This window comes from Cinclus cinclus, chromosome 6 (assembly GCF_963662255.1).
Source record: "Cinclus cinclus chromosome 6, bCinCin1.1, whole genome shotgun sequence".
Classification (NCBI taxonomy): domain Eukaryota; kingdom Metazoa; phylum Chordata; class Aves; order Passeriformes; family Cinclidae; genus Cinclus; species Cinclus cinclus.
The window spans coordinates 34,246,687-34,259,961 of record NC_085051.1 but is presented as its reverse complement, the minus strand read 5'-3'; the positions used below and the strand labels follow the sequence as shown (position 1 = coordinate 34,259,961).

Here is a 13,275-nt window from a genome sequence, read left to right as displayed (position 1 = left end):
GTCTTTAAAGAGATATTTAAATGAAATTTACTCAGATGCTGCCTTCAAATTTACTCTGTGCAAGGCATTTTTCCTTGTTAATGCACACATAGTATTACACATTTGTTATATGGGTATAAAAGCGTGTAACATAAATGTTTAAATGCAGCAATATTTGTGCCCCACAGCCTTAGTTTGCATAAGGAATAAATTTTTTCCCACATGAACATTTGTGTGAGCTTATTATCTATGCAAAATTAATAATAGGTGCAAGTTATCTAAATTCAAATATTGCCTAATCCTAGTGCTTGTCTATAGATAGTTTGCCTTAATGAATTTTGTCTCCCATTGTATGAGAAATATAACCCAGAGCACAGATGTATGGAAACCATCTGGTTTGCAAATACATGGTTGAACAAGAAATATGTGCACTTTTCCTACTGAGCTACACCTGTATGATCGAAATCCAGGATCTTCACATTTAACAAGGAGGATGCAATTGTACCTTCACCTTGTCTCTTGTAATTGTAGGGATTTTTTTGTATGCTAAGTTGGCTTTGATAACTGACCTAAGTTATCACCTATCAAACTTTTTATTTCTGCTCACTCAAATAATTGGTAATTTCTGTCTTGTCTCTACTTACTCCAGTGGTTTTTTTTTTGTTTGTTTGGTTTTTTTTTGGTTTTTTTTTTTTTTTTTGTCAGAGCAGTAGTTATTTCTGGCTTCCTTGTGGCTATCTTGGTTAAACACACAACTACAAGTTTACAAGAGTTAACCAAGAAGTAGATATATTTATAAACTAAACATATGAATCAGCTGGGGTGAATGTTAAATTCGAAGTCAACCAACTACAGCTTAGTTGCAGGTAATGGTATATTTCCTGTGACCTACAGCTTTTAATCTTTTTTGGTTTTTTTTAAGATTGTACCTTATTCTCTTCTCTGATCCTTCTTAGAGACATTATGTCAGGCTCTGGGAGGAAGCTTTTGAATTGAATTGTCATGAGACTCTTATTAGCATTAGAGAGCTATGGAGTCTTGTAGCATTGCTTATTAAGTTTGGAGACATCACAGAATCTCAAAATCAATTAGGTTGGAAAATATTTCTGAGATCATCAAGTCAAACCTATGATGTAACACCTTGACACTGAGTGCCACTGAGTGCCACTGAGTTCATTTACTGAACACCTCCAGGGAAGGTGATTCCACCACCTCTCTGGACTGTCCATTCCAATGTTCAATTACCCCTTCCATCAAGAAATTCCTTCTCATGTCCAGCCTGAACTTCCCCTGGCAAAGCTTGAGGCCTGTCACCTCTTGTCCTGTCACCAGCTGCCTGGGAGAAGAGGCTGCGCTCCCACCTCACTCCAGCCCTTCCAGGGAGCTGTAGAGGGCAATAAGGTCTCCCCTGAGCCTCCATTTCCCTGGGCTCCCTCAGCTGCTCCTCATAGGACTCACTCTCCAGAGGACTCCATAGGACTCACTAGCTTCATTGCCCTTCCCTGGACATGCTCTTTCTCCAACTGAGAGGCCCAGAACTGAGCACAATACTTGTGTGTGGCCACCTCTCCATCCACCCATTAGTAAAACCACACTAAGGAAACTATATCCTTTTTTTAATGAAAATTTCTAATAATTACTATTTTTCATGATCTAGAGAGACATGGTTATATAAATGTTTAACTGCCCTCCCCGTTTCATTTGAAAACAATTTTCAAATGACAGCTGTGAGAGAGCGTCCCTGAGAACTTCATTGAGTAGTTCCTGCTATACAAAATTGTATTTCATTAGTTAAGGTTTACTTGATGTAAATGATCAAGCTTCTGCTGCTGGTCTTCTATTGCAAAGCCAGGGATTCAAAGCAACCAAACCCTTGTTGCTGTTAACCTTTTTATTTTTAGCTCATCTAGATAGACCAGGTGCATTTTGCAAAAGCCAGATTTCCCTCTCCATCGTCTTTTTTCCACCATTTTTATTTTATGCGTAGTGGTTGATAATAATATAAATTTTCTCTTTCATTTTACTCTAATTTTGTGATCTCTGAGTAGAAGTGCATGTGCAAAATTGGTGCCAGGTTACCCCAAGGTACACCATTAAGAATTCCCTGTTCAGACTTTTTTTACCTCTAATTGAGTAACTAAGTATAGACTGGATGTGAAAGATACTTCTTAGACCCAAGTTATATTATTTAGATTGCTTAATATTGTTAAAAGCACAAATCTGTTTCCAAGAAAGGTTGGGGAATCCCTTGAAATAATTTTGTAAGAGTGCTGGTTTTACTCCTTGATTTTGAAATGAGGACATCTTTCATTTGCTCTGTGCTTATTAATCAGAACTTACTTTTTATATGATTGCAGCTGGGTGATTCTAAGACATGATGGACCTGGGAGGAAGTGGGGACTCTGCTTATTGTGTGTGTAGAGAGTACAAATACGTGCATTTCTTTCGCATGAACTCGTTTGGGGTTTTTTTTCCTTATTGTTTTTAAAATCAGCTGAATTGCAAAAATATGATTTAAAGAGGTACTGCTGAACAAGTAGCTTCTGTGCTCTCTACACAAGCTGAAGCTCTTCACCAGATACTCAGTGCAAGAGGACTGCTTCTACTTACAAGTAAATCAAGTATTAGGCATTCATATATAGCACTATATATTTATAATAAAGTACTTTGTGTGCATCTAAAAGTATCCATAGTAGTAATATATATTCAGATGGGTTTGAGCTTGCTTTGTATATTCACTTTTCTGTAAGTTTTTCTATTAAATCATATGTCTGTGGGAATGGTGAGAAGGTCTTTTGGGTTATTTTAATTGTGTTTAGTTAGCATGTTTGAAATATTCCTCCTTTTAAAAGCTATTTGGATCTGCCATCTTACCATGTGTTTATATCTAAAGCAAAACGGATGTTTTCAGAAAAAAAACTCGTAAGAAAAGTTGTATTTTTATACTTTTTAGGAAAACATTTGGTCGTTAGCTTTGTACCATTGTTCCTTTTTTTTTTTTTTTAATACTGAAAAACACCATGAAGCTATACAGAACTGTCTGGAGAGGAAAACAAGAATAAATATGATATTATTTTCATGGACCTGAGACATTAATAGGGTTACTACAAGGCTTTAAATTTCATGCGTGTCTCCCCTTCCTTTTCATGGAAAACAGAATAATTACCCTAGAATTTTGATAGTGTAGGAGGGGATGTCAGGGTTTAGTATCATTATTTTATTTTATGGTCACGAAAACTCAAAAGTGTTAGTTTAGACAAAACACATTCAGCTAGTTACACTTTCTTTTACCTCCTTCTTTCAATATCTACCATTCTTTCAATCACAACGATTCTCACTTAAAACTTCAGTTTTAAAAATATCAGCATATGATAACTGTGATAGCAAAATTGGGGACTATTTGTGAGCATGGAAATATTAAGTATGGAAATAGTGTATTTTAAGAAAGGGACTAATGACATTTTCTGAGCATTTTACCCACTTCCTTTGGGAATTGCAAACCTGTTGATATGAGTAACTATAAAATTCCTCCTGCTGATGATCAAGCTCTCTCTTTTGGCCTCCCACAAAGAGATTTCGAATAGCTTTGAGCAAGAAAGAAATGTCCCTTTTTAATGGTCATTATAAATCCTTATTTTCCATGCCACAGAATTTAAATGGTTCTGCTGATTCATCTTAATTCCATGTATTTTAAAAGAGAGCTGTCCTGCAGACGGTATATAGTTGATAAAATTTTGTTCTGAATTGCCAAATGATTCCTGAACTATTGTGCTACATGTCTTGCAGAAATCAGATGTGGCAAAGATCCTCTGCAAGCAAAATAAAACTCTTTGCCTTCTTTTATCCTTTCAGACCTATAGATAAATTAATTTTAAAATGTGGTTTCCGCAGACTGATTTTCAGTATTCTAACCAGTAATGTGAAACATGATTTCATATTTGGATTTAAATGTTAAATTAATTTAGAAAAAGTTTAGCATGCTATTAAAATAATATGATCTGGCCAGCAAGGTCAAAACATAACAGTCTCAATGTATTTCTATTATCCAAGGTTTAGTTTTCCCAAGATTTCAAGTTTTTAGTCAATTTCAATGAAAAGTGGCATTGACAGAGAAATGGCAAGTCCCTTAGCACATTTCTGTTGGCTGTCCTTTCCTCTGAATTTAATTAAGTGACATAGCTAATGCATATAATCTTCTGCATTGATTCTTTAAAGGAACGTAATGGTGTATTCTAGCCATATTCATCCAAGGTTGTGCTGAAAACTGCACCTCTGATAGCTGTGGTGCTTTGTAATGTTAACAGTGTATCTTCATCTTGAAAACTTGCACTCCAGTCTAAAGGTTATTTAAAAATACTGTTAGTTTTCTCTAAGACTTGCAGGTCCATGGCCATTACAAAAAAAAAAAAAAAAAAAGGAAGCATCAGTCTCCTGGAAGTCAATGGAAAATTGGTTCCTAGCTGCCTGCTCTTTTAGGCTGTCCAAGATTTGTTATTAACATCCTAGCAAATGTCTTGTATGTAAGCCATAGGATTCCTTCCAATGATTGCTTCTCCTCAAGTGGCAGTTTTCTAGTTAAAATACAGCATGTCATTCAGGGCAAGTTTATGGCTAATCTGCTACTGGAGAGTATCTGTAAAGTTCATGCATGCAGTCTTTTAGGGATTCTCTTGAGGAATGCAGAAATGTGCTATTCATTTTTGTCTTTACCTTCTGAAGCTTTATCAGGAAAACAACCACTACAGTGCTTCTTTGGACAATGAGTTAATATCTATGAGGAGCCAAAGTAACATCTACAGATCTGTTACTGGGATAGTATAAAAAAAGGGGGATGCAGCCACTTTGCATCTCTGTCTGTCATGAAGATAAATTAACTTTTGAAACTGAAGTGTTTTTTTTTGAGTTCATAAGTTAGATCCTCTATAATGCAAAACAGTGGGAGTTTTAGTGATACCATCAGTGACATGTATTTGGTTTTAAAATAATATACATTATCTACATTTTAATGTCAATTATTTTGAGAAGTGTTTTTTTCAGTTATTCCAGTAATGAAATTGCATTATATGGTTTCTTCCAGTTAAAAGTATCCCAAATTGCTATACTTAATAGTTCTGTAAATATTAATGCATTTTTGAAACCCATCCTTGACTGTGGAGTGTTGGCAGGTGTTCCTAGAACACCATGTAACAAATAATGTAAGAGGGAAAAAAAAGGGAAATTCTAGATAGGGAGAGGGGAAACTGTGGTGATTTTAAATATAGAATAGGGTTAACATTCTGCCATCACTGAAGGTTTTAGACAATACTGGACAGAGTTGTTAGTGATCATACTTTCTGTCTTTTTTAAAATCTTTAATCTGAACAACAGCACAGCCAATATGGGTGTCTAATTTTCCATGTATACTGCATTCTGTGCAACTGAGTGAGAATCTATTAATTTTTTCTCTTTGTGTAATTTAGTATGCAACCAGCTCATTTTCCCTTTTTTTAATTATAAAAAAGTGAAAAGTATAAATGAAGCTTCTCAAAATACATTACACTTCTTTGCAAATGTAATTTCAAGCTCATGAAACTTTAATGCATTAAATATGGAATGTTGGTTTTATGCTACTGAGAAAAAAATTAGAAAAGTTAAGTTTCTACTCTATGTTATTAAAACAATGTATCATAGAGAATTCATGGAGGAGTTAGTTTATTCCATTCCCACAATTTTGAATCATGTTTTCTTGAGGGATACTTATAAAACTACTCAGATTTTTATGTGTGCATATGTGAGTGTAAAATTTTAATAATGCTTGCTTCAGGTCTAGATCATCTTATAAAATCAGCCACCTGTATAACTAATATTTTTTTTAGCAATCATTCTTTCTGTGTACACAACTTGGCTGTGCACAGATTCTGCTTTTGAGAGAAGAAGCATTTCAATTTATGAGTTAGAGCCTACACATGCTGGTGACAGAAGGGTAACTAAAGCAGGCACCAGGAAATATTTTTCTTGTTCCTTTAAACATGATTTGCTAGTTCCTTGCTGTGAGAAATTTGCATTCCAAATTACATCTTTAGTTAAAAGCATGAAAGAAAAATCTTAATGTTCATACTTAAAAGTGGGCAGAATTGTAATTAGGTAGGTACTAAAAGAAGTGGGAGTGACTTTTTTAAGTGCCTCAAAGAGTCAAGGTTTAATATCAAATGCTAATTGAAAAATGGTATTGATTTAAGCCAAAAGAGCAGTTTGTGCAAAACATCCTTACGCAGTCTTATCTCTAGTAAATATTTCTCCTGCTTAGTTCTGACTTTCTAAGCCTTATGATTTCAGATGTAAATTTTCCCCTGGTATTTAAGTTGAGGTTAAGTTCCTCTTGCATGATAGTTTTTTGTGACTAAAATTAAATTATAAATGCAACCTCAGCTGAGAGAGGAGGTCTGAGAACTGGAGAAAAATAAACACTTGTGATAAACAGTAGAGGCAGTATCAGACCAAAATCCTCCTGCAGTATACCAGCAGACAAAACCAAACATCTTAGAATATCTATTTGCTCTGTAAATTTATTATATTTGTAATAGTCTACTGTGATTTGAGACAAAACTCTAGAGTTGCAATATATTTTCAATGGATTAAGTTAACCTTGAATTTTCTTGAAAGAAACTGTAATTAAGAGATCAGAAATATCACAGAGGCAACATAGCGTATCAAAAAAGTATCAGAATTATATTCATCTTGGAATAATTGCAGACAACATTTATGAAGAGAATGCTGCAAGTATATGTACTGCTTGTGATGAGAAGAAAATCTTATTAATACAAACATGGCTAGAAAAAGAAAAAGTGCATTATGTTGAGTAAAATAGTAGCAGCTAATCTCTTCCCGTAATCCATTGCACTTGCTCACACAGTATTTCAGTTGTAGACATTCTTTTGTAGGAGAGAAACTAAATTGGAATGATATTTACAGAATTTAAACATAGTCAGGGAGGATGACAATTTATGGTCTAGCTTTATTTACATGATGATCTAGCTGAATTTACAAATAACTGCTTCGCTTTGTATGGATATGTGCCTATTTCTTGTAAATGTCTCTAAAAATTAAAGTCTCTGTTCCTTCTAAGAATTTTCTCTGAAGCCAAAATGTGTAATCTGGAACTGAGCAAACAGGAATTTGTTCAGGACACCTCTGAAAAAGTAAATTCATGTTTCAGCATATGCATTAATCCAATCCAGAGATACTGAAAATATTGAGAGAAATTCCAGTAGCTTCCTTGAGACTATGTATGTGCAATAAATAGAGATTTGCTGTGTGAGGCTACTGTTGGAAGCTGAGCCCGGGTCTGACACGAGCAAACATCTGTCCAGAGCAGCCCAGCATGACTGCCTGCTGTATAGCTGGGGTGACTCATGACCTTTCAGTAGCTTGTGCTGCCTTGAACTTGTGGTTCTCAGTAGCTGTGCAGCCAGGGGCTTTCCAGGAGTTGCCTGATACAACAGTGTGGCTATGAATTCCAAGTGCATGCAGCCATCACCTTGCCTGTAATGAACTTAGTTATCTTTCTGCTTGATTTCAGTAGAACTTCTGTCACATCTGTAGTTGATCCCAATTTTTCTCACAGATTTTTGTTATAGTGCCTCTTCAGTTTAGGATTGATGGTATGGGACTACTCACAAGCCTAGTGTAGCAGTGTGTTTATCCTCCCACACAAAAAAAATCCTAGGTGATCTTACTCTTCACTGACTGCCCTCCACAGGATTTGGTGAGGTGTTCAGAACACCTCACCAAGTCCAAGCCTGTAGTCATATGAGCAGCTAAAATAGCATGAAATTTTCATAAATGGAATCCAGAGGCCAGAGGGAGTTATAAAGAGTTGAAAACAATTGATGAGCAAGAAGACAGAAAAAAAAACGAAATAGAATGCAGCAATTTACAGTTTTAAGGAAATGCAGTAATTTGCTTTAGAGACTAAAATGTAGAATTGTGACAAATTAGGATGAATTTGTTAGATTAGATGAAATCTTTTCTGTAAAGTGTTTTTCTGTTAAGAAAAAAATAAACTGACATTAGACAAGTAATTGTTGAAAGATGTGAAAGAAGGAAAAAGAATAACTGTTACAGAAAATTCATGGAATGAGTTATAATTACACTGTTGAGAATAAAAGAGGAGAAAGGAAACCTGAATAATAGATGAAAAAGATCCTTGGTTTGTTAATCTCTGTGTAATCTCTTAGACACACTTCTGTGAGGTGGAATAAACAGAGGCTGATGCATTTAAATATTTCCCCTGTTGAATTGTTGAGTTTGTTTTTTCCAAGTTTTGTTGCTATTTTGTATAATCAGTAATATTTCTCTTCTGGTGTAATGTAGTGCTGGCATGTGTCGTGCTGCCGTATGAAACTTGAAACCTAAAATCATGTTTTTCAAACTTCTTAACACACAGTTACTCTAACTGGTGCAACGGCCATATGCTAATTCTTGCTGTCTAGCCTGCATTTCATCCTTCCTCTACATTTATCAGTGTAGACTTTGTATTAGCTGGGTGTCACATGTAGTGTGAGTTTGTGATTGCCATCCCCCCAATTCTAGAGACTGTGAGAAGTGATAATATAACCACACCAAATATTGTCAGAGAGAAAGGGCAAAGAAGTAAAGCAGTAGAAAAGTGATAGGGTGGGAATTTTGCTATGGGTAGTTGAAGGCCTTTACACGAGAGGAGTGGGAATGAGAATTGAAAATACAGGCCATGGGTAGTAGTGCAGATTTGGTCATGGTTCTTCTTCCCATGAAAATATTTAGCATGTATTCATACGCATTCATAGGTGCTCAGTGCAGATTATCTCTGTGCAGCACTGGGGAGGATGAGAGGTGGCAGAGCATAATCACCAAACATCTGGCATACCACAGTAGGTGCTATTCTGCTCAATTAACTGAGCCAGGGCTTTGAGTTTGGTAAATCAGAGGACTTTTAGGCAATTCCTACATGATATATGAATGCAGCATGGGCTTATGCAAGTGGGTTGTCAGTAAATGGAAAAAGTTTAGGGAATTAGCTGATACAGGGTTTAGGAGTCTAGGATTTACGTGAGCTACTCATGTGGCAGAAGTTAAAAGCAGTTTGAATTGTGTCTCTGGACACAGTGGTTGAGATCCCTTAAGTACCAGTTCTCTTCCTCTTAAGGGCAGAGTTGCACCAAACCTCTACAGATTTCATTGGGACCTGAGGGCAGCAAAATGCTCTCTGGTTTGAGCCCTTCTTATGCCCCAGGTTTCTTTGACTTTTGTCAAGGCTTTTAAAGACACAGTCATATTTCAGTGAAAATGTACACAGAGAACTGACTTTGTTTCTATTATATTTGTTATGCTTGGATGACTTTGGGGGGAAGAAGTGTTACACTTTTTGAGCCTGATTTTGAACTTGCTTATACTAATGCAAATAGGATGAGAGTGATGCCTGTGGTAGTAATTCATTTGCTTTGTAAGTAAGCAAATGTCATAATTGCAGTCCTTAATTTTTATAAAATCTGACATGAAATACAGGTTGAGTGACTTACCTTTTTTTTCTTCCTGTAGCATTTGAATAAAATGAATTACACATGTATGCTTATGCATATGCAAGTGTATGTTCATAATTGCTTTAGACACTCACTCTCCTTTTTGCAGGATAAATTTGGATGTAGCCAGGAGCATACACACAAACCTGAAAACCCAATTTTCCTGCATATTGAAAGATACCATTATTGGATAGCTCAGAGCACTTATTTTGGGTAACAGTTAGGTTTCTTACTTCTGCATCCAAGTCAGTTTCTGAACCTGTTATCTGTAAAAGGAAAATAATTGCACTGTCCAATTTCCCTGACAAACAAGGAGTTAATACTTTTTTCTTTTTTTTTTTTTTTTTAAACATGGTAGTCATGCAGGTAATAAAACCAAATAGAAAATACTTGATTTTTCAATTTCTGATTTTTTTTTGTATCATTTTATACCTTTTAACTTAGTGACCATATGGATTTTAGGTTTCAACAGAAAAAAAAAATTTGCAATATTTATTTTCTGCTTGCACCTAGACCACTGTGATCTATCTAATATACTGGAAACTGTGTTATTGTACAATACAAGCATTGTTTGCCATAAAGAGTTGATATTCCAATATATAAACAAGGGAAAGATCTAGTGAATAAAATAAATAGATGGAGAATTACAAAGTGGTAGCAAGATCAATATTCATAAATTTTAAAAAAATCCTAAATATGTTTTGCTTTTAAAAATTTTTAAAGTAAATTTTTCAGTTAGCTGTCACAAATTTAAGAATGTCACAGCTGAATATCTCAAAACAATACAAATGTTGTTCTTCATTTCAAGAAGAGCAGGGCTGCTTATGTGTTAAGCAGAGTGAGTACAGATGCATTTATGTTTTGTGCAAACTGAATTTTCACTGGAATGTAATGTTTTTGCCCTAATATAAAATAGAGCCATGCTGTCTAAATATTTAGTACATATATTTTTTTTAAAAAAAAATATGTCCTGTATCTAAATATGTGAAATATTCATCGTGGCAGAGGTTGTATTTGAAGAGGTATTATTGGTATATTCCAAAAACTGGTATGGTTTAAGAGAGTTGCCAATGAAAGAAACAATTGTCTGTTTCTAAATCAGATGTTTAGAAAAGGGTATCTGTATTTATTTCTGAAGCAGACAAACATATATTAATCCAGCACATTAAAGTTTTTGGTTTTTTTTCAAAATGCATCATAATTTGTATATGGTTTGTAACGCTAAATACAAAAACATGTCTGGACAAGGAGGGAGTGGATGAGTAAGGAGAAGGAGATCATTCTGTACCTCTCCTCTGATTAGAAAGATAAATTGGCTGAATAACTGGAGCTGTTAGTGGTGAACCTACTGAACTTCTGTGTGTCAAGTGAGAAAATTACCAGTTTCTTGTTGGGAACATCATTCTTGTTGCTTAGAGAGGAGTTCCTTTTAAATTTTGTGGCTGAATTAAGCCACTGCTTTATATTACTATACCCATCCTTTAGATTAATCCCAGCTATATGACAGTAACCTGGATTTACATATGTTGCATGTGTAATTATATTACAGGTGCAGCAATACTGCCCTGGTGATAAATATCCTATTTACTTCTGAAATCACATGAATGGTTAGGAGAGTGTATTTTCGTACCTTCTTATGTTTTTAGGTTTTTCACTTGAATTTACATAAGAACTTGCATCTGACTTGATGAGAACTTAGACACATTGCTTATTGAAATCTTCCACAGAACCTGTTAGTGTGTCCTAAACCAGTGGTGCAAGTAAATGTTTTCTATAATATACAGCACAAAACCATTATAATGAAAGCTATGCAGTGCTGTATTTTTGGAGTATTAACAAACAAGCAAAACTCCAGAAGAACCCAAAACCTAAAACGAACAACCCGGCCCCCCAAAACTGCAAAAATCTGGAAAATTCTTCTATTTAGCAATTAGTTAATGTATGTTGGACCTAGAACTGAAATAGCCAATCAAAACTAGGAGTTGTTTATTTTTATTATAGGAATAGTAAAAAAGGTTACCTTAAAATTACCAAATACCTTCAAGTACATTTAAAATTACTAGGAGGTGGCCTGACTTAGAACTAAGTCTGCCTACAAATATATATAAAACATTTCATTATGTATTTAAGTATAATTATGTATTAAGTGATGTTTGTTTTTATTGGATTATTTAATATATGGGTGGACTAATTTTTTTTCAACACCTGACTTTCACATGACCTTTACAATAATTCAGCACCTGATAATTTTTTTATTTATTCTATAGAACATCTTCTGTTTTGATGTCAATGAAATTCTGAAGAAATTAAAAATCATGTATATAGTTTAAAACAATTCAGTGCAAAATAAAATATGGTATATTATTATTTTTAATGTACATACTTTGTAAGTGGAAAATATAAATGTTTTTCAAGTTTCTAGTATGCTGAATTCTCAAAGATAGGATTTCCATGCTAATATAACCATTGGAAATATCTAAGCTTTTTCTAGCCTTAAATTGTGTTTGTAGGGCATATATTTTATTTGCAATTAGTTTGACTTTATAATGAAGCAGTAAAAAGAGAATGTTACTAATAACATTTAATTGTATTTTATATCGATTTGTTGCTAAGACTTTAGATAAAATTTTGGTGAAAGTACTGAAAAGTGTTGCCCCTACACATATTCCACAAAATTGGAATGAATGCATAGCTGAAAAAATACAAAGCTACTCAAAAAAAAATACAAAAGCTACTGAAACCAAAACTTTCGTAAATTAAAACATCATACTTATTCAATGTCCTAAAATAGACAGTACATTAAAACTTTAGGACATATTTGTAAAATGTATATCAAAAATAAAAGCTATGAAAAATATGTGTAAATATTGAATTTTTATCCTGGGCATCATTTTTCACACATAGCAGTAAGTCAATACATTTTTTTACATTAATTATGTTGAGTCAGCTTGAAACTTGTTTAAACAGAAGGAAAGGAAGGATTTATAGGTAAATAACCTTTGTTTGAAGCCATTTGGTAAACGTTTTAGATGTACAAATACCATGTTCTATTCTCTCAAAATCTCAGCTCTTAGATACTCTTTCCTGCTGAATTTCATTTCTACAGGCTGAACAATAGTAATAGACTGTATCAGATAATGAATTTCCATACAGTGATGTGGGTCACAGGTTAAAGAATCAAGAGCGTGTCCTGTTCAAGACCAGCTATTTCATCTGTCCATGGTTTAGCCAAATATATTGGTTGTGGTTTTTTTGTTTGTTTTGGTTTTGGTTTGTTCTGTTTCTTTCTTTATTTTTTTTTTAATTTTTGTTTTTATTTTTTTATTTAATTATTGCTCCTATAGATGTTTTAAAGGAAGGTAAAGAATTTCAGACAAATTTTGTCAAAAAAGTTGTTTTACTATGTTAGCCTGGAAGGGGAGGAATAATATAAAAATACTCAGTTTGATACAATCTAGGATAATCTTTCCATATGAATATAATAGCTGCATTTGCTTAATCTTTTGTTCTGAACTGTACTATGCTGAAAGCAATATTTCTGTAGGAAAATGATAAAAATGATTTTCCTGTTATTTTACCTTTAATTCTTCATATTTTACATTTGAAACATGCAGAGCATTAAAAAAGCATGATGAGCTGTATTTCTTTTTAATTTTTTTAACCTTTTCTTTTAAAAACATGGTAACTAACTTGCTTCATTCTTTTCCTTCCTTTTATAGGGTAGCAAAAATATTATAGTGTTTGTGCACAAAACAGAAGT

The 13,275-nt window shown here is 34.0% G+C and overlaps 1 protein-coding gene across 2 annotated transcripts in view; it reads left to right on the top strand.

Moving 5' to 3' along the window:
* The window catches only part of NOVA1 (NOVA alternative splicing regulator 1), a 141,671-nt gene that overhangs the window by 127,361 nt on the left and 1,035 nt on the right, over positions 1-13,275 (top strand). The gene's annotated exons all lie outside the window — the stretch shown is intronic.